The 20,554-nt window shown below is 39.8% G+C and overlaps 1 protein-coding gene across 1 annotated transcript in view; it reads right to left on the bottom strand.

Moving 5' to 3' along the window:
- The window catches only part of tom1 (target of myb1 membrane trafficking protein), a 116,721-nt gene that overhangs the window by 564 nt on the left and 95,603 nt on the right, over positions 1–20,554 (bottom strand). The gene's annotated exons all lie outside the window — the stretch shown is intronic.

The following is a 20,554-nucleotide window of genomic DNA, read 5'->3' as shown; positions in this document are numbered from 1 at the left end:
CATCCTAGTAAAGCCAGTCTTAGCAACTTACACGGAATGCTGGAGGAACTCAGCAGGCCAAGCAGCATCAATGGGAAAAAGAGAATGGTTGAAGTTTCGGGCTGAGACCCTTCATCGGGACGGGAGAAAAAACGAGGAGTCAATGTTTAAAAGTGGTGGGGGGAGTGATAGGTGAAAATGCTGGGGGTAGTGGGGTGGTTTGAAGTAAAGACCTGGGGAGTTGATTGGTGAAAGAGATACAGGGCTGCAGAAGGGGGAATCTAATAGAGGACAAAAGGCCATGGAAGAAAGAAAAGGGGAAGGAGCACCAGAGGAAGGTGATGGGCAGGTAAGGAGATAAGGTGAGAGAGGGAAATGGGAATGGGGAATGGTGAAGGAGGGGCAGTTACCAGAAATTCGACAAATTGATGTTCATGCCATCAGGTTGGAGGCTACCCAGATGGAATACAAGATGTTGGTCCTCCAACCTGAGTGTGGCCTCATCAGGACAATAGAGGAGACCATTGATGGACATGTCAGAATGAGAAGTGGAAATAAAATGGGTGGTCACTGGGAGATCTTGTTCCTTCAGTCTGAACCAATACATCCTTTACTTCCCCATAGCATATTCTCCCTCAGTCTTCACTTGGTGCAATTTACTGACCACCCAACCTGCACCTCTTTGGGATGTAACTGGAGCACTCTATGGAAAACCTAGAGTGTCACAGGGAGAGCATGTATACTCCACACAGACAGCACCTGATGAGTTGGGGATAGAAACCAGGCCTCCATTGTCGTGAGGCAGTGGTTTATTCTTGGTACTATAGCATCAGCAAAGTCTGTCTGTCTGTCTAGGTACCCTATCCGATGCGGACTTTGGTGACCATGGCTTTCCATATAGATCTATCCTTCGTTTTTTGGATGACTTCCATTTCCTCGATGTGTAGCCACCTGGCTATGCTTTTGATGTACATAAGCCAAGGTCTTCCTCTAGGTTTGCTCCCCTCAATCTTTCCAGAGAGTCTGAGTTTTTCTAGTTCATCTTTCCGCGTGATGTGTTATATATATATGTCCTCTATTAGACTCCCCCTTCTCCAGCCCTGTATCTCTTTCACCAATCAACTCCCCAGGTCTTTACTTCAAACCCATCGCCCCCTCCCCACATTTTCACCTATCACTCTCTTCCCCCACCCCACCACTTTTAAACATTGACTCCTCGTTTTTTCTCCAGTCTTGATGAAGGGTCTCAGCCTGAAACGTCGATTAGTCTCTTTTTCCATAGATGCTGCTTGGCCTGCTGAGTTCCTCCAGCATTTCGTGTAAGTTGCTAAGACTGAAGGACTTGCTTTACTAGGATAGGAAAGATTTGGAGGGATATATGCCAAACAAAGTAGTATATCAGCAAAGTACATGTCTAAAAAAACATTGAATTCACTGACTTATAATGGTAATTACAAATGTGATTAAAAGAGAAAGATGGTTAAGTGCAGATGCCGGTATTTGGACCAAATGAGATTAAAATAAATGTCAGTCTTGCCAAAGGGTTTCAACCCGAAATGTCAACTACTTTTTTCCATGCCCGTCCCTGTGTTACATATGACTATGAGCACAGAAAAAAGGTCCCATTTCTCTTGCTCCCACCACCTCTAACGACCCCTACATAGCTTTTTCCTAACATGTCTTTTTTCTCTACAGTAGCAAATCAATAAGAACACTTCTGGAATGTGTGAGGAAACTAGAACATCTTATAGAAACTCAAACTCAGACTACATTCACACAAGCTCAAAATTGAAGCTGCATCACTGGATTTGCGATAGATACAGCACCTTTACTGCACTGAACACTTCTTGACACTCAGGAGATACAGCTTAAGAGACTGTATTTTATAAAAATGGCCAGAACTCGCTTGTGTGTTAATAAAGCACCTCTTGCTGTTTTTTTTTTCCAAAATGGCTACCAATTTAGCAATAACAAGATACTACCACTAAAATACAGATCATCATAGCATACAAGTACAAGGATAACAGGAGAATCACTACAACATTGGTAGTAGTTCAGGGAAGTATTTCTGCCTGCTGTTAAGTAGACTAATGAAATTGCTCTAGATTCCTGCTGCTTCACAAAAGCCTGAAAATGTTCTCTATCAAGTGTCTGTCAAATGCCACATTGTAGAGTCTGATTGCTTCCATGAAGTTTCAGATCATGATGTAAAAACATTTTTCCACACAATTCCCCATTGTCATTTGGCCAAAAATTTTAAATACGCCCCTGATCTTGAGGTGAGTTTAATTGTTTTCCTCCAAGGAGAACCATCCCAGCCAAACCTTGCACTGTAAGTCTTCAAATGCCAGGGACTTCTGAACCATTCGATTTTGTTTTAAGTCTTGAACACATTGATCTATCAGTTGTAAATATTACCAGAAATGGCAAGGAGGGAAGTTTGGAGAGGCATTAGAATATGAGATGTTGTAATCTTGAAACCAAAGTTAGTAACCATTAAAATAATCTGAACAGATGGTAAAAGGAAGTTAATACAGTACATTTAGTGAAGAGGACAGAGAGGTAAATCTAACAATCGTAAAGGGGAAAATCAGGGAATGCACGTGCAATGAACATCTTAATCAAATAGAAACATCAAACTTCAGTTATGATTAAAAATCATGAGTGAAAGACAAGTCAAAAAAAGAATAAAGTTCATGAGGAAGGAAGATTTTCCCAGATGGTGCTCCTAAACAACTGAGGGAAGTTAACTTAGCAAACTGTACATCATAGTCATACAGGAAAAGGACCTTCAGCTCACCATATCTATGCCACCTGCTGTACATTATTTATGGGATTATTTACATTCATCCCATTTACCTACATCAGGCCTATAACTTTATGTCTCAGCGATTCAAATATTTATCTAGAAATTTCTTAAATATGAGAGTATCTGCCATCAGTAACTCTCCAAACAGCACATTCCAGACTATATGGTCTGGAAGAAATAAAACCCTCCCTCAGGTCATCTCTAAACTTCGAGTCTCTAACTTTAAACCTACAGACTCTTGTCCTGGATACTCCCACTATGGAAAAAGATTTTTACTATTTACCCTCCCTATCCCCTCATAATTTTAGCTATCACAGCCTGCTCAATTCAAAGGAAAACAAACCCAGTCTCCTTTCAATTGAAATGCTCCATTCCAGGCAACATCCTGGCGAATATCCTCCACACCCTCTCCAGCACAATCATATCCTTCCTATAGTGTAGTGACCAGAACTGTACACAATACTCCTGATATTGTCTAACCAATGTTTATATGATGTTGTTACAAATTGTCTCAACTTTTATATTGTATGCCATGGCTAGTTAATGTAAATATGCCATATACCTTCTTCCCCACCTTATCCAATTCAGGAAAACTATGGACTTGACAACCAAGTCCCTCTGTTCATTAGTACGCTCTAGGATCCTACCCTAGTTTGCCTTCTTTCAAAATACATCAGCTTGAATTTGTCAAGATTAAATTGGTCTTTTGGCTATGGGAGAAAATCTGAGCACCCAGGATGACAGAGAGTACATGTGAACTCCAGGGAAAACACCACACTGCAGGTGCTGTGTAATGAAGCTACACTATTAACTGCAGCACTCTTCTGCTATGCACTGTGAGTTGTGATCTGGCACACATTGGTCATTTTAACCGCACTTAAAAGTTGAAGCATTTAATAACCAAAAATATTCAATTTTAGTGATACTGAGTAAAGACAAACTTCCCTGAGCTGAATCACAAATAAACACTGAACAGTTTACCCCAAAATAAATTATGCATCACAGAATTTTGCATAAACTTCTCAAAACCACCATGTGATAATTATCAAAGGATCTGTTTTAGTGACGCTGATTGATAATCTCTAGTCTGCTGACATCAGTGAAGTATCATCTCAAAATATTTAACTACTCTTTCAATCACCTGAAATATAATTAATGAAAACATTAGTACCAATTAACATTACAATACATAATTACCTATTGAAAATCTTCACTTAATTCCTTATCCCTCCTACTCTAAAACTCAAGTGTTGACCAGTTAGTGAAACCTCACTACTAACTACTATATTTGTTTTGTGTCCTCATCTTTCCCTTTTGCTGCACTTTGGCAATATCATCGAGGTTAGCTTCTATATTAACTTTCTTCTTTGCCAAGTCTTCTCAGCCCTTTGGTTACCTCCACAGTACTATTTTTGTCTTAAGACCAACCATAAGAAACCAAACACATTGTGTCTGGCTTCTACTCTTTTTCCAGCATTTCTCCCCCTAACCATTTCTACGTTCTCTCCACATAAAATATCTTAGGATATTTAAAAAAAAAATTTAATTTATTTTTTTATTTAGATATACAGCATGGTAACTAGCCCTTTCTAGCCCAATGAGTCTGCACTGTCCAATTAACCTACTAACCTGTATGTCTTTGGAATGTGGGAGGAAACAGGAGCACCCAGAGGAAACCCAATTTTGTATCTGGGTCTAAGACTACTTCCATAGCAATTCCCACCTCTGCTCTGAAACCATTTTACATATTATTTTCACCTTCATGGTTAACCTATAAAAAGCGCCATATAAGCTTACAAAGCTGGAATATTTTCCAAATCCAGATTTTTTGGAAACCTGGACCAAGGTAAATCAAACAAAGGGTCTCAAATACAAGTTTTGATGACAGATCTGTGTCATTCTTTCCCAACATACTGGCAAGAGGGCTTAACAAATGAGATGCAGTCAGTGAATGGCAAAAAATAAAAAGGGTTTAAGGTACCTATAAAAAGATGTGAAATTCTGAAAATAAAATGTGTGACAACATAAAAATTTCATTTTATCAATCTCATGAGTGACATGTTTATTCTTTAACCCTTCAGCCCCACATATTCTCACAAATATTAGCAAATAATAAAATTTGTTGTATTTACTACAGATCTATTTCTTTACCCAAGCACTAAGATACCTCTCTCACACCTGGGAGATGCCCTGAAAACAGTCATGATAAGCACTTTTTAGTTAGATTGATATCATGCTCAGAAATTCCAAAGACAACTAAAGAGGTTCCTTGAACTTGTGGAACGTAGCAGGCCAGGCATCATCTATAGGAAGAAGTACAGTTGACATTTCGGGTCAAGGCCCTTCGTCAGGACTAACGGAAAAAAAGAGATAGCAAGAGATTTGAAAGTGTGAGGGGGAGGGGGAGACCCGAAACGATAGGAGAGGACAGGAGGGGGAGGGATGAAGCCAAGAGCTGGGAAGTTGATTGACAAAAGGGATACAAGGCTGGAGAAGGGGGAGTATCATAGGACAGAAGGCCTTAGAAGAAAGAAAGAGGGAGGGGAGCACCAGAGGAAGATGGAGAACAGGCAAGGAGTTATTGTGAGAGGGAAAGAGAAAAAAAATTAGGGATGGGGTATGAAGGGGACGAGGGGCATTAACAGAAGTTAGAGAAATCAATGTTTATGCCATCAGGTTGGAGGCTACCCAGATGGAATACAAGGTGTTGTTCCTCCAACCTGAGTGTGGTTTTTCTCCTGTTTGCGGTCTTGAATTTGTGTTCAAGCAGCTGCAACAATAACCTGCATTTACGTGGCAACCTATATTCCAAGGCATTACACAGGAATATTACCAATCAAAAATTGTCACAACCACATATCAGAACAGAGGTAGATCTTAAAGAACATCTCAAAAGTGGAGAGGTAAAGTGGTATCCGTAATAACTGCCAGAAGTTCAAGTCAGCCATAGCCATACTGAAGTCAACTGTGTACATGAAAGAGGCCAATGGAGGAGCATAGAAATCTTCGACAATTGTAGGGCTGATGAAGGAACAGAGATATAGAGTAGGATAATGGAGGGATCTATAAAAGAGAATAAACAGAAAATGAAATACCCAGCAGATGAAGAGACATCTAAAGAGAAAGAGTTAATGACCCATCATCATAACGAGGAAGAATTGGAAATAAAGCATACTTCACGTTGTAGGAAAGGCTGAATGAAGAGAAGATATATGTAACAGAGTTTAAACCTCTATTCTTACCCCCACTCTGCAATTCAGAACATTTTCTTTCTAACTTTTTCTAGTTCTGATGAAAGGTCATTGACCTGAAAAAAGTTTCTTTCTCTCTCTCTCTCTCTCTCTACAGATGCCACTTGACCAGCTGAGTTTTTCCAACATTTTGTTTTTATTCCTACAGACCAACACCTCAAGCCTTTGCTTTCTGGAATGAATGTTGGCAGCATTAAGTGTTTATGTTATTTTATTTCCCAAGACGACATTTTTTTTAAAAAAGATTATTTGGCTCTTCAAAAGGTAATGAATGAATGAATGAACTCTTTATATGCATTCCAAGAGGCATAACAGGAATTTATGAAGCAGAATTTGACTTAAAATACAAAGAGATAATAGAATATAAATTTTGCAGAATATCTTATAGGAGGAGAGATGTATAGATATACTATTTTTGTTCATTAATTTAATAAAAATATAGTGTTTGGTGACCATAGAGATGGAAGGTCCACCTCTGAGTGCAATTCTGTGTATATCGCACAGGACTGATGAATTTTAAACCAGTTCTTAGGATTATATTTTTAAACTCCTGCATTTTATTCTCAAATTGGAAAACCAGCAGTTCAACTTATAATGCACAATTGAGTTGGTACTGTTAAGGTTCATTACTTAACAGTAATGGAAGAACTCAAAGCCTTTTAAACTCAGATTCTGGGATTGTTACCATCATTTCAGGGATTACATTCAATAATTCAAACCCATTTTATTGATATGAATCAAAACAAATGCGGGTTTGATAATGACATTGCTTCTTTCAATTAAAGGTAGCAGCGGTATTGACAGCAAATCCATAAGGGCTACTGCCATGCTAAAAGTATTTTCTTCAGTCTTGTATAGGTGCCAGTGACAGATTTCTAGCAGCTCCAGTCAGCAGTATATTAACAGTCTCAACAATTGTCATGTTGCTCAGTGGGTCATAATTCAGATCTTGTCTTTGTAATCCTTGGCCCTTTTCGAAGCTCCTTCCTCTTATCTTCTTTTTTCCTCCTTTTCTCCTCATCTTTCAAGGCTTTGCGAAAGGCATCATTATCGTCAGTAAACTGTAAAATACAAATAACAGTGGATCAATTTGTGAATCGGATCTTTTAACATTTGTCATTCTCAATAGCACCCTCAATGTAGCTTTACAAATCACTGATTCATTGGTTAACAATGAGAAATAATTTGTTTTTACTTTGTTACATTAATAGTAAATAAAGAAACTATTCTGTAAGATTTTAGGGAAAAGCTAAAGTCATGGAGCCTTTGAAGTGATAGTTTGTGAACAATAACTCTGGTGTTTGAAAAGATTTGTTAGGTTTCAGGCACCTAATTTCGGTGCCACAGTAGCGTAGCAGATAGCACAATGCTACCACAGCTCGGGGCATTCCAGAGTTTAGAGTTCAGTTCCAGTGCTGTCTGTAAGGAGTCCGTACACCCTCCCCGTAGAATGCTGGGTTTTCCCCAGGTGCTCCAGTTTCCTCCCACAGTCCAAAGACATACCAGGTAGGTTAATTATAAATTGTCCCGTGATTAGGTTAGGGTTAATTGGGGTTGTAGGGACCCGGAGGCAGCGTGACTCAAGGGGCCAGAAGGTCCAACTGCGTGACATATTGCAAAGTAAATAAAATGAATAATTAGATGTAAAATGCAAGTTTAACAGATAATTCTGTGATTCTGTAAACAGACACAGCATTATGGAACAACCAGATAAGTGACAAAAAAAAACACAAAATTGTGTTACTGAAAATGATATCTCATCTTTTGGATAGTTCCAGATACTTCGCATGTAACAAAGGTCAATAGCAGATGCAATCTCAATGGCTTTCCGTGGGGCTTTAGACCATCTGGACAACACAAACACCTATGTCAGGATGCTGCATCGACAATAGCTCAGCATTTCATTCCCACAATGCTGATTGAAAAGTTGCAGAACCTGGGACTCTGTACCTCCCTCTGCAATTGGATCCTCGACTTCCTAACTGGAAGACCACAATCTGTGCAGATTGGTGATAACATCTTCTCCTTGCTGACAATCAACACTGGCGCACCTCAGGGGTGTGTGCTTAGCCCACTTCTCTACTCTGTAAGTACACATGACTGCGTGGCTAGGTACACCTCAAATACCATCTATAAATATGCTAACGATACAACCATTGTTGATAGAATCTCAGGTGGTGACGAGAGGGCGTACAGGAGTGAGATATGCCAACTAGTGGAGTGGTGCCACAGCAACAACCTGGCACTCAATGTCAGTAAGATGAAAGAGCTGATTGTGGTACAACTTCATAAACCATTAGGTCACAACTGGGGTACTACAGGCAGTTCTGGTTTGTTTATTTGTTTAGTGATACAGCACAGAGTAGGCTCTTCTGGCCCTTCGAGACACGCCGCCCCAGCAACCCAACAACCTAGATTAACCCTAACCTTATCATGGGACAATTTACAATGACTAATTAACCTACCTGGTGCATCTTTCGACTGTGGGAGGAAACTAAAGCACCCTAGGAACACGCATGCATTCTACAGGGTGGATGCAGAGAGACCCTTTATAGAAGTGTCAGAATTGAACTCCAAACTCTGGAAGGCCCCAAGCTGTATTAGTGTCACGCTAACCACTTACACTACTGCCGCACCCATATGGTTTTCTCAATATACGAAGGAAATGATTGCACAGGAAAGAGTCCAGGATGTTTCTTAGCATGAAACATCTCACCTATGAAAAGACCGTAAGACAATGGTGCAGAATCAGGCCATCGGCCCATCAAGTCTGCTCCACCAATTGATCATAGCCGATTTATTATCCCTCTCAACCCCCATTCTCCTGCCTCATCCCCATAACTTTTGATGCCTCTACTAATCAAGAACCTATCAACCTCCACTTAAAATATTCCTAATTAATTGGCCTCCACAGCCATCTTTGTTCACCTCCACAAATTCACAACCCTCTGGTTAAAGATTCTTGCTCATCTCTGTTCTAAAGGGATGTCCTTCTATTTTGCAGCTGTGCCTTCTGGTCTTAGACTCCCCCAAAATAGGAAATATCCTCTTCACACCCACTCTGTCTAAGCCTTTTAATATTCAATAGATTTGGACTCGGTGTTCTGGAAGACTTCTATTTTGGAGGTGAGCAAGATGGACTGATAAAGGTTGTGGATGTGGGCAACAGAGAGGCAGAGGCAGAGAAGGCAGTAAGCGATGATCAAGAGGAAAGGGAATGGCAAACAAATGAGTCAGATATGGAGGTGAACAGTGCATGGGATGGTGGGGGGAGGAAAGAGGGAGAGAAATACATTTTCAGTTAGATGGTTAACCAATTAAAACAGCCAGAGGCTGAAGGAACTGAATATGCAGAGTATGCAGAGTAAGACAGCTCTGGTATCAGTACGTACCTTGGAAAATCTCTGGCTTATTGTCAGTCTTAAAACTGGATAGCCTGAGTGACAATACGAAGAGTGATTAACATGTCAAGAAGGCAAAAGAGACAACGGATGCTGAAATCTGGCATCAAAAAAATTGCTGGAATGTTGGAAGAACTCATTCCATCAGAAAGACACTGGATAGGCTGGCTTTGTTTTTCTCAGAACAAAATAGAAGGGAACATGACTGAGATAAGCAAAAATCTGAGGGACACTGCTAAAAGTAGATGCCTTCCCAGCATCCAAGACACCTTCAAAAGGCAATAGCTCAAAAAGGCTGCATCTATTGTTAAGGACCCCCATCACCCAGGACATGCCCCCTTCTCATTGCCACCATCAAGAAGGTATAGGAGCCTGAGACACACACTCAGGAATAGCTTCTTCCCCTCTGCCATCAGATTTCTAAATGAACAATGAACCCATTAACACTACTTCACATTTATTTTGCACTACTAATATTTTTTAATATATATATTTCTTATTGTAACTTATGTTTATTAGTATGTATTACAATGTACTGCTGCCACAAAACAAATTTATGACATTTGCCAGTGATATTAAACCTGATTCTGAGAAACTTTCATGCACAGCAGAGATGTAAAATCAGAGCATAAAAGTAAGGGGTGGAGGTTTGCAGGGAATCAGAACTTCTTTTTCTATCCAGATGTTGGTTGTAATATGGAGGGAGTGGTAGAGGCAGAAAGCTTCCCAACACTTAATAAGGATCTATAGGAACCCTTGAATTCTTATGGCATGGAAGGCTAAGAGAAGTGTTGGAAAAATGGGAATAGCATAGACATAGTTTATGATTGGCACGGTCATGGTAGGCTAGTGTCTGTTTCTGTGCAATATAACTCAAATACTCAATGGAAGTTATCGAGTATTTGAGTTATATTGCACAGAAACAGACACTAGCCTACCATGACCGTGCCAATCATAAACTATGTCTATGCTATTCCCATTTTTCCAACACTTCTCTTAGCCTTCCATGCCATAAGAATTCAAGGGTTCCTATAGATCCTTATTAAGTGTTGGGAAGCTTTCTGCCTCTACCACTCCCTCCATATTACAACCAACATCTGGATAGAAAAAGAAGTTCTGATTCCCTGCAAACCTCCACCCCTTACTTTTATGCTCTGATTTTACATCTCTGCTGTGCATGAAAGTTTCTCAGAATCAGGTTTAATATCACTGGCAAATGTCATAAATTTGTTTTGTGGCAGCAGTACATTGTAATACATACTAATAAACATAAGTTACAATAAGAAATATATATATTAAAAAATATTAGTAGTGCAAAATAAATGTGAAGTAGTGTTAATGGGTTCATTGTTCATTTAGAAATCTGATGGCAGAGGGGAAGAAGCTATTCCTGAGTGTGTGTCTCAGGCTCCTATACCTTCTTGATGGTGGCAATGAGAAGGGGGCATGTCCTGGGTGATGGGGGTCCTTAACAATAGATGCAGCCTTTTTGAGCTATTGCCTTTTGAAGGTGTCTTGGATGCTGGGAAGGCATCTACTTTTAGCAGTGTCCCTCAGATTTTTGCTTATCTCAGTCATGTTCCCTTCTATTTTGTTCTGAGAAAAACAAAGCCAGCCTATCCAGTGTCTTTCTGATGGAATGAGTTCTTCCAACATTCCAGCAATTTTTTTGATGCCAGATTTCAGAATCCGTTGTCTCTTTTGCCTTCTTGACATGTTAATCACTCTTCGTATTGTCACTCAGGCTATCCAGTTTTAAGACTGACAATAAGCCAGAGATTTTCCAAGGTACGTACTGATACCAGAGCTGTCTTACTCTGCATACTCTGCATATTCAGTTCCTTCAGCCTCTGGCTGTTTTAATTGGTTAACCATCTAACTGAAAATGTATTTCTCTCCCTCTTTCCTCCCCCCACCATCCCATGCACTGTTCACCTCCATATCTGACTCATTTGTTTGCCATTCCCTTTCCTCTTGATCATCGCTTACTGCCTTCTCTGCCTCTGCCTCTCTGTTGCCCACATCCACAACCTTTATCAGTCCATCTTGCTCACCTCCAAAATAGAAGTCTTCCAGAACACCGAGTTCCAAATCTATTGAATATTAAAAGGCTTAGACAGAGTGGGTGTGAAGAGGATATTTCCTATTTTGGGGGAGTCTAAGACCAGAAGGCACAGCTGCAAAATAGAAGGACATCCCTTTAGAACAGAGATGAGCAAGAATCTTTAACCAGAGGGTTGTGAATTTGTGGAGGTGAACAAAGATGGCTGTGGAGGCCAATTAATTAGGAATATTTTAAGTGGAGGTTGATAGGTTCTTGATTAGTAGAGGCATCAAAAGTTATGGGGATGAGGCAGGAGAATGGGGGTTGAGAGGGATAATAAATCGGCTATGATCAATTGGTGGAGCAGACTTGATGGGCCGATGGCCTGATTCTGCACCATTGTCTTACGGTCTTTTCATAGGTGAGATGTTTCATGCTAAGAAGCATCCTGTGACTCTTTCCTGTGCAATCATTTCCTTCGTATATTGAGAAAACCATATGGGTGCGGCAGTAGTGTAAGTGGTTAGCGTGACACTAATACAGCTTGGGGCCTTCCAGAGTTTGGAGTTCAATTCTGACACTTCTATAAAGGGTCTCTCTGCATCCACCCTGTAGAATGCATGCGTGTTCCTAGGGTGCTTTAGTTTCCTCCCACAGTCGAAAGATGCACCAGGTAGGTTAATTAGTCATTGTAAATTGTCCCATGATAAGGTTAGGGTTAATCTAGGTTGTTGGGTTGCTGGGGCGGCGTGTCTCGAAGGGCCAGAAGAGCCTACTCTGTGCTGTATCACTAAACAAATAAACAAACCAGAACTGCCTGTAGTACCCCAGTTGTGACCTAATGGTTTATGAAGTTGTACCACAATCAGCTCTTTCATCTTACTGACATTGAGTGCCAGGTTGTTGCTGTGGCACCACTCCACTAGTTGGCATATCTCACTCCTGTACGCCCTCTCGTCACCACCTGAGATTCTATCAACAATGGTTGTATCGTTAGCATATTTATAGATGGTATTTGAGGTGTACCTAGCCACGCAGTCATGTGTACTTACAGAGTAGAGAAGTGGGCTAAGCACACACCCCTGAGGTGCGCCAGTGTTGATTGTCAGCAAGGAGAAGATGTTATCACCAATCTGCACAGATTGTGGTCTTCCAGTTAGGAAGTCGAGGATCCAATTGCAGAGGGAGGTACAGAGTCCCAGGTTCTGCAACTTTTCAATCAGCATTGTGGGAATGAAATGCTGAGCTATTGTCGATGCAGCATCCTGACATAGGTGTTTGTGTTGTCCAGATGGTCTAAAGCCCCACGGAAAGCCATTGAGATTGCATCTGCTATTGACCTTTGTTACATGCGAAGTATCTGGAACTATCCAAAAGATGAGATATCATTTTCAGTAACACAATTTTGTGTTTTTTTTTGTCACTTATCTGGTTGTTCCATAATGCTGTGTCTGTTTACAGAATCACAGAATTATCTGTTAAACTTGCATTTTACATCTAATTATTCATTTTATTTACTTTGCAATATGTCACGCAGTTGGACCTTCTGGCCCCTTGAGTCACGCTGCCTCCGGGTCCCTACAACCCCAATTAACCCTAACCTATTCATTGGAGAATTTATAATTAACCTACCTGGTATGTCTTTGGACTGTGGGAGGAAACTGGAGCACCTGGGGAAAACCCAGCATTCTACGGGGAGGGTGTACGGACTCCTTACAGACAGCACTGGAACTGAACTCTAAACTCTGGAATGCCCCGAGCTGTGGTAGCATTGTGCTATCTGCTACGCTACTGTGGCACCGAAATTAGGTGCCTGAAACCTAACAAATCTTTTCAAACACCAGAGTTATTGTTCACAAACTATCACTTCAAAGGCTCCATGACTTTAGCTTTTCCCTAAAATCTTAACAGAATAGTTTCTTTATTTACTATTAATGTAACAAAGTAAAAACAAATTATTTCTCATTGTTAACCAATGAATCAGTGATTTGTAAAGCTACATTGAGGGTGCTATTGAGAATGACAAATGTTAAAAGATCCGATTCACAAATTGATCCAGCACTGTTATTTGTATTTTACAGTTTACTGACGATAATGATGCCTTTCGCAAAGCCTTGAAAGATGAGGAGAAAAGGAGGAAAAAAGTAGATAAGAGGAAGGAGCTTCGAAAAGGGCCAAGGATTACAAAGACAAGATCTGAATTATGACCCACTGAGCAACATGACAATTGTTGAGACTGTTAATATACTGCTGACTGGAGCTGCTAGAAATCTGTCACTGGCACCTATACAAGACTGAAGAAAATACTTTTAGCATGGCAGTAGCCCTTATGGATTTGCTGTCAATACCGCTGCTACCTTTAATTGAAAGAAGCAATGTCATTATCAAACCCGCATTTGTTTTGATTCATATCAATAAAATGGGTTTGAATTATTGAATGTAATCCCTGAAATGATGGTAACAATCCCAGAATCTGAGTTTAAAAGGCTTTGAGTTCTTCCATTACTGTTAAGTAATGAACCTTAACAGTACCAACTCAATTGTGCATTATAAGTTGAACTGCTGGTTTTCCAATTTGAGAATAAAATGCAGGAGTTTAAAAATATAATCCTAAGAACTGGTTTAAAATTCATCAGTCCTGTGCGATATACACAGAATTGCACTCAGAGGTGGACCTTCCATCTCTATGGTCACCAAACACTATATTTTTATTAAATTAATGAACAAAAATAGTATATCTATACATCTCTCCTCCTATAAGATATTCTGCAAAATTTATATTCTATTATCTCTTTGTATTTTAAGTCAAATTCTGCTTCATAAATTCCTGTTATGCCTCTTGGAATGCATATAAAGAGTTCATTCATTCATTCATTACCTTTTGAAGAGCCAAATAATCTTTTTTAAAAAAAATGTCGTCTTGGGAAATAAAATAACATAAACACTTAATGCTGCCAACATTTATTCCAGAAAGCAAAGGCTTGAGGTGTTGGTCTGTAGGAATAAAAACAAAATGTTGGAAAAACTCAGCTGGTCAAGTGGCATCTGTAGAGAGAGAGAGAGAGAGAGAAAGAAACTTTTTTCAGGTCAATGACCTTTCATCAGAACTAGAAAAAGTTAGAAAGAAAATGTTCTGAATTGCAGAGTGGGGGTAAGAATAGAGGTTTAAACTCTGTTACATATATCTTCTCTTCATTCAGCCTTTCCTACAACGTGAAGTATGCTTTATTTCCAATTCTTCCTCGTTATGATGATGGGTCATTAACTCTTTCTCTTTAGATGTCTCTTCATCTGCTGGGTATTTCATTTTCTGTTTATTCTCTTTTATAGATCCCTCCATTATCCTACTCTATATCTCTGTTCCTTCATCAGCCCTACAATTGTCGAAGATTTCTATGCTCCTCCATTGGCCTCTTTCATGTACACAGTTGACTTCAGTATGGCTATGGCTGACTTGAACTTCTGGCAGTTATTACGGATACCACTTTACCTCTCCACTTTTGAGATGTTCTTTAAGATCTACCTCTGTTCCTATATGTGGTTGTGACAATTTTTGATTGGTAATATTTCTGTGTAATGCCTTGGAATATAGGTTGCCACGTAAATGCAGGTTATTGTTGCAGCTGCTTGAACACAAATTCAAGACCGCAAACAGGAGAATCACACTCAGGTTGGAGGAACAACACCTTGTATTCCATCTGGGTAGCCTCCAACCTGATGGCATAAACATTGATTTCTCTAACTTCTGTTAATGCCCCTCGTCCCCTTCATACCCCATCCCTAATTTTTTTTCTCTTTCCCTCTCACAATAACTCCTTGCCTGTTCTCCATCTTCCTCTGGTGCTCCCCTCCCTCTTTCTTTCTTCTAAGGCCTTCTGTCCTATGATACTCCCCCTTCTCCAGCCTTGTATCCCTTTTGTCAATCAACTTCCCAGCTCTTGGCTTCATCCCTCCCCCTCCTGTCCTCTCCTATCGTTTCGGGTCTCCCCCCTCCCCCTCACACTTTCAAATCTCTTGCTATCTCTTTTTTTCCGTTAGTCCTGACGAAGGGCCTTGACCCGAAATGTCAACTGTACTTCTTCCTATAGATGATGCCTGGCCTGCTACGTTCCACAAGTTCAAGGAACCTCTTTAGTTGTCTTTGGAATTTCTGAGCATGATATCAATCTAACTAAAAAGTGCTTATCATGACTGTTTTCAGGGCATCTCCCAGGTGTGAGAGAGGTATCTTAGTGCTTGGGTAAAGAAATAGATCTGTAGTAAATACAACAAATTTTATTATTTGCTAATATTTGTGAGAATATGTGGGGCTGAAGGGTTAAAGAATAAACATGTCACTCATGAGATTGATAAAATGAAATTTTTATGTTGTCACACATTTTATTTTCAGAATTTCACATCTTTTTATAGGTACCTTAAACCCTTTTTATTTTTTGCCATTCACTGACTGCATCTCATTTGTTAAGCCCTCTTGCCAGTATGTTGGGAAAGAATGACACAGATCTGTCATCAAAACTTGTATTTGAGACCCTTTGTTTGATTTACCTTGGTCCAGGTTTCCAAAAAATCTGGATTTGGAAAATATTCCAGCTTTGTAAGCTTATATGGCGCTTTTTATAGGTTAACCATGAAGGTGAAAATAATATGTAAAATGGTTTCAGAGCAGAGGTGGGAATTGCTATGGAAGTAGTCTTAGACCCAGATACAAAATTGGGTTTCCTCTGGGTGCTCCTGTTTCCTCCCACATTCCAAAGACATACAGGTTAGTAGGTTAATTGGACAGTGCAGACTCATTGGGCTAGAAAGGGCTAGTTACCATGCTGTATATCTAAATAAAAAAATAAATTAAATTTTTTTTTTAAATATCCTAAGATATTTTATGTGGAGAGAACGTAGAAATGGTTAGGGGGAGAAATGCTGGAAAAAGAGTAGAAGCCAAACACAATAAAGTGTTTGGTTTCTTATGGTTGGTCACAAGATAAAAATAGTACTGTGGAGCTAACCAAGGGGCTGAGAAGACTTGGCAAAGAAGAAAGTTAATATAGAAGCTAACCTCGATGATATTGCCAAAGTGCAGCAAAAGGGAAAGATGAGGACACAAAACAAATATAGTAGTTAGTAGTGAGGTTTCACTAACTGGTCAACACTTGAGTTTTAGAGTAGGAGGGATAAGGAATTAAGTGAAGATTTTCAATAGGTAATTATGTATTGTAATGTTAATTGGTACTAATGTTTTCATTAATTATATTTCAGAAAGGTGATTGAAAGAGTAGTTAAATATTTTGAGATGATACTTCACTGATGTCAGCAGACTAGAGATTATCAATCAGCGTCACTAAAACAGATCCTTTGATAATTATCACATGGTGGTTTTGAGAAGTTTATGCAAAATTCTGTGATGCATAATTTATTTTGGGGTAAACTGTTCAGTGTTTATTTGTGATTCAGCTCAGGGAAGTTTGTCTTTACTCAGTATCACTAAAATTGAATATTTTTGGTTATTAAATGCTTCAACTTTTAAGTGCGGTTAAAATGACCAATGTGTGCCAGATCACAACTCACAGTGCATAGCAGAAGAGTGCTGCAGTTAATAGTGTAGCTTCATTACACAGCACCTGCAGTGTGGTGTTTTCCCTGGAGTTCACATGTACTCTCTGTCATCCTGGGTGCTCAACTTCTTCTCCCATAGCCAAAAGACCAATTTAATCTTGACAAATTCAAGCTGATGTATTTTGAAAGAAGGCAAACTAGGGTAGGATCCTAGATAGTTAAATACTAATGAACAGAGGGACTTGGTTGTCAAGTCCATAGTTTTCCTGAATTGGATAAGGTGGGGAAGAAGGTATATGGCATATTTACATTAACTAGCCATGGCATACAATATAAAAGTTGAGACAATTTGTAACAACATCATATAAACATTGGTTAGACAATATCAGGAGTATTGTGTACAGTTCTGGTCACTACACTATAGGAAGGATATGATTGTGCTGGAGAGGGTGTGGAGGATATTCGCCAGGATGTTGCCTGGAAATGGAGCATTTCAATTGAAAGGAGACTGGGTTTGTTTTCCTTTGAATTGAGCAGGCTGTGATAGCTAAAATTATGAGGGGATAGGGAGGGTAGATAGTAAAAATCTTTTTCCATAGTGGGAGTATCCAGGACAAGAGTCTGTAGGTTTAAAGTTAGAGACTCGAAGTTTAGAGATGACCTGAGGGAGGGTTTTATTTCTTCCAGACCATATAGTCTGGAATGTGCTGTTTGGAGAGTTACTGATGGCAGATACTCTCATATTTAAGAAATTTCTAGATAAATATTTGAATCGCTGAGACATAAAGTTATAGGCCTGATGTAGGTAAATGGGATGAATGTAAATAATCCCATAAATAATGTACAGCAGGTGGCATAGATATGGTGAGCTGAAGGTCCTTTTCCTGTATGACTATGATGTACAGTTTGCTAAGTTAACTTCCCTCAGTTGTTTAGGAGCACCATCTGGGGGAAAATCTTCCTTCCTCATGAACTTTATTCTTTTTTTGACTTGTCTTTCACTCATGATTTTTAATCATAACTGAAGTTTGATGTTTCTATTTGATTAAGATGTTCATTGCACTTACATTCCCTGATTTTCCCCTTTACGATTGTTAGATTTACCTCTCTGTCCTCTTCACTAAATGTACTGTATCTATCTTCCTTTTACCATCTGTTCAGATTATTTTAATGGTTACTAACTTTGGTTTCAAATATTCCTCACAACATCTCATATTCTAATGCCTCTCCAAACTTCCCTCCTTGCCATTTCTGGTAATATTTACAACTGATAGATCAATGTGTTCAAGACTTAAAACAAAATCGAATGGTTCAGAAGTCCCTGGCATTTGAAGACTTACAGTGCAAGGTTTGGCTGGGATGGTTCTCCTTGGAGGAAAACAATTAAACTCACCTCAAGATCAGGGGCGTATTTAAAATTTTTGGCCAAATGACAATGGGGAATTGTGTGGAAAAATGTTTTTACATCATGATCTGAAACTTCATGGAAGCAATCAGACTCTACAATGTGGCATTTGACAGACACTTGATAGAGAACATTTTCAGGCTTTTGTGAAGCAGCAGGAATCTAGAGCAATTTCATTAGTCTACTTAACAGCAGGCAGAAATACTTCCCTGAACTACTACCAATGTTCTTAGTGATTCTCCTGTTATCCTTGTACTTGTATGCTATGATGATCTGTATTTTAGTGGTAGTATCTTGTTATTGCTAAATTGGTAGCCATTTTGGAAAAAAAAAAACAGCAAGAGGTGCTTTATTAACACACAAGCGAGTTCTGGCCATTTTTATAAAATACAGTCTCTTAAGCTGTATCTCCTGAGTGTCAAGAAGTGTTCAGTGCAGTAAAGGTGCTGTATCTATCGCAAATCCAGTGATGCAGCTTCAATTTTGAGCTTGTGTGAATGTAGTCTGAGTTTGAGTTTCTATAAGATGTTCTAGTTTCCTCACACATTCCAGAAGTGTTCTTATTGATTTGCTACTGTAGAGAAAAAAGACATGTTAGGAAAAAGCTATGTAGGGGTCGTTAGAGGTGGTGGGAGCAAGAGAAATGGGACCTTTTTTCTGTGCTCATAGTCATATGTAACACAGGGACGGGCATGGAAAAAAGTAGTTGACATTTCGGGTTGAAACCCTTTGGCAAGACTGACATTTATTTTAATCTCATTTGGTCCAAATACCGGCATCTGCACTTAACCATCTTTCTCTTTTAATCACATTTGTAATTACCATTATAAGTCAGTGAATTCAATGTTTTTTTAGACATGTACTTTGCTGATATACTACTTTGTTTGGCATATATCCCTCCAAATCTTTCCTATCCTAGTAAAGCAAGTCCTTCAGTCTTAGCAACTTACACGAAATGCTGGAGGAACTCAGCAGGCCAAGCAGCATCTATGGAAAAAGAGACTAATCGACGTTTCAGGCTGAGACCCTTCATCAAGACTGGAGAAAAAACGAGGAGTCAATGTTTAAAAGTGGTGGGGTGGGGGAAGAGAGTGATAGGTGAAAATGTGGGGAGGGGGCGATGGGTTTGAAGTAAAGACCTGGGGAGTTGATTGGTGAAAGAGATACAGGGCTGGAGAAGGGGGAGTCTAATAGAGGACATATATATATAACACATCACGCGGAAAGATGAACTAGAAAAACTCAGACTCTCTGGAAAGATTGAGGGGAGCAAACCTAGAGGAAGACCTTGGCTTATGTACATCAAAAGCATAGCCAGGTGGCTACACATCGAGGAAATGGAAGTCATCCAAAAAACGAAGGATAGATCTATATGGAAAGCCATGGTCACCAAAGTCCGCATCCTATAGGGTACCTAGACTTACAGACAGACTTTGCTGATGCTATAGTACCAAGAATAAACCACTGCCTCACGACAATGGAGGCCTGGTTTCTATCCCCAACTCATCAGGTGCTGTCTGTGTGGAGTATACATGCTCTCCCTGTGACACTCTAGGTTTTCCATAGAGTGCTCCAGTTACATCCCAAAGAGGTGCAGGTTGGGTGGTCAGTAAATTGCACCAAGTGAAGACTGAGGGAGAATATGCTATGGGGAAGTAAAGGATGTATTGGTTCAGACTGAAGGAACAAGATCTCCCAGTGACCACCCATTTTATTTCCACTTCTCATTCTGACATGTCCATCAATGGTCTCCTCTATTGTCCTGATGAGGCCACACTCAGGTTGGAGGACCAACATCTTGTATTCCATCTGGGTAGCCTCCAACCTGATGGCATGAACATCAATTTGTCGAATTTCTGGTAACTGCCCCTCCTTCACCATTCCCCATTCCCATTTCCCTCTCTCACCTTATCTCCTTACCTGCCCATCACCTTCCTCTGGTGCTCCTTCCCCTTTTCTTTCTTCCATGGCCTTTTGTCCTCTATTAGATTCCCCCTTCTGCAGCCCTGTATCTCTTTCACCAATCAACTCCCCAGGTCTTTACTTCAAACCACCCCACTACCCCCAGCATTTTCACCTATCACTCCCCCCACCACTTTTAAACATTGACTCCTC

This window comes from Mobula hypostoma, chromosome 11 (assembly GCF_963921235.1).
Source record: "Mobula hypostoma chromosome 11, sMobHyp1.1, whole genome shotgun sequence".
In the NCBI taxonomy this organism is placed as follows: Eukaryota; Metazoa; Chordata; class Chondrichthyes; order Myliobatiformes; family Myliobatidae; genus Mobula; species Mobula hypostoma.
This window is presented reverse-complemented; position numbering and strand designations above follow the sequence as displayed.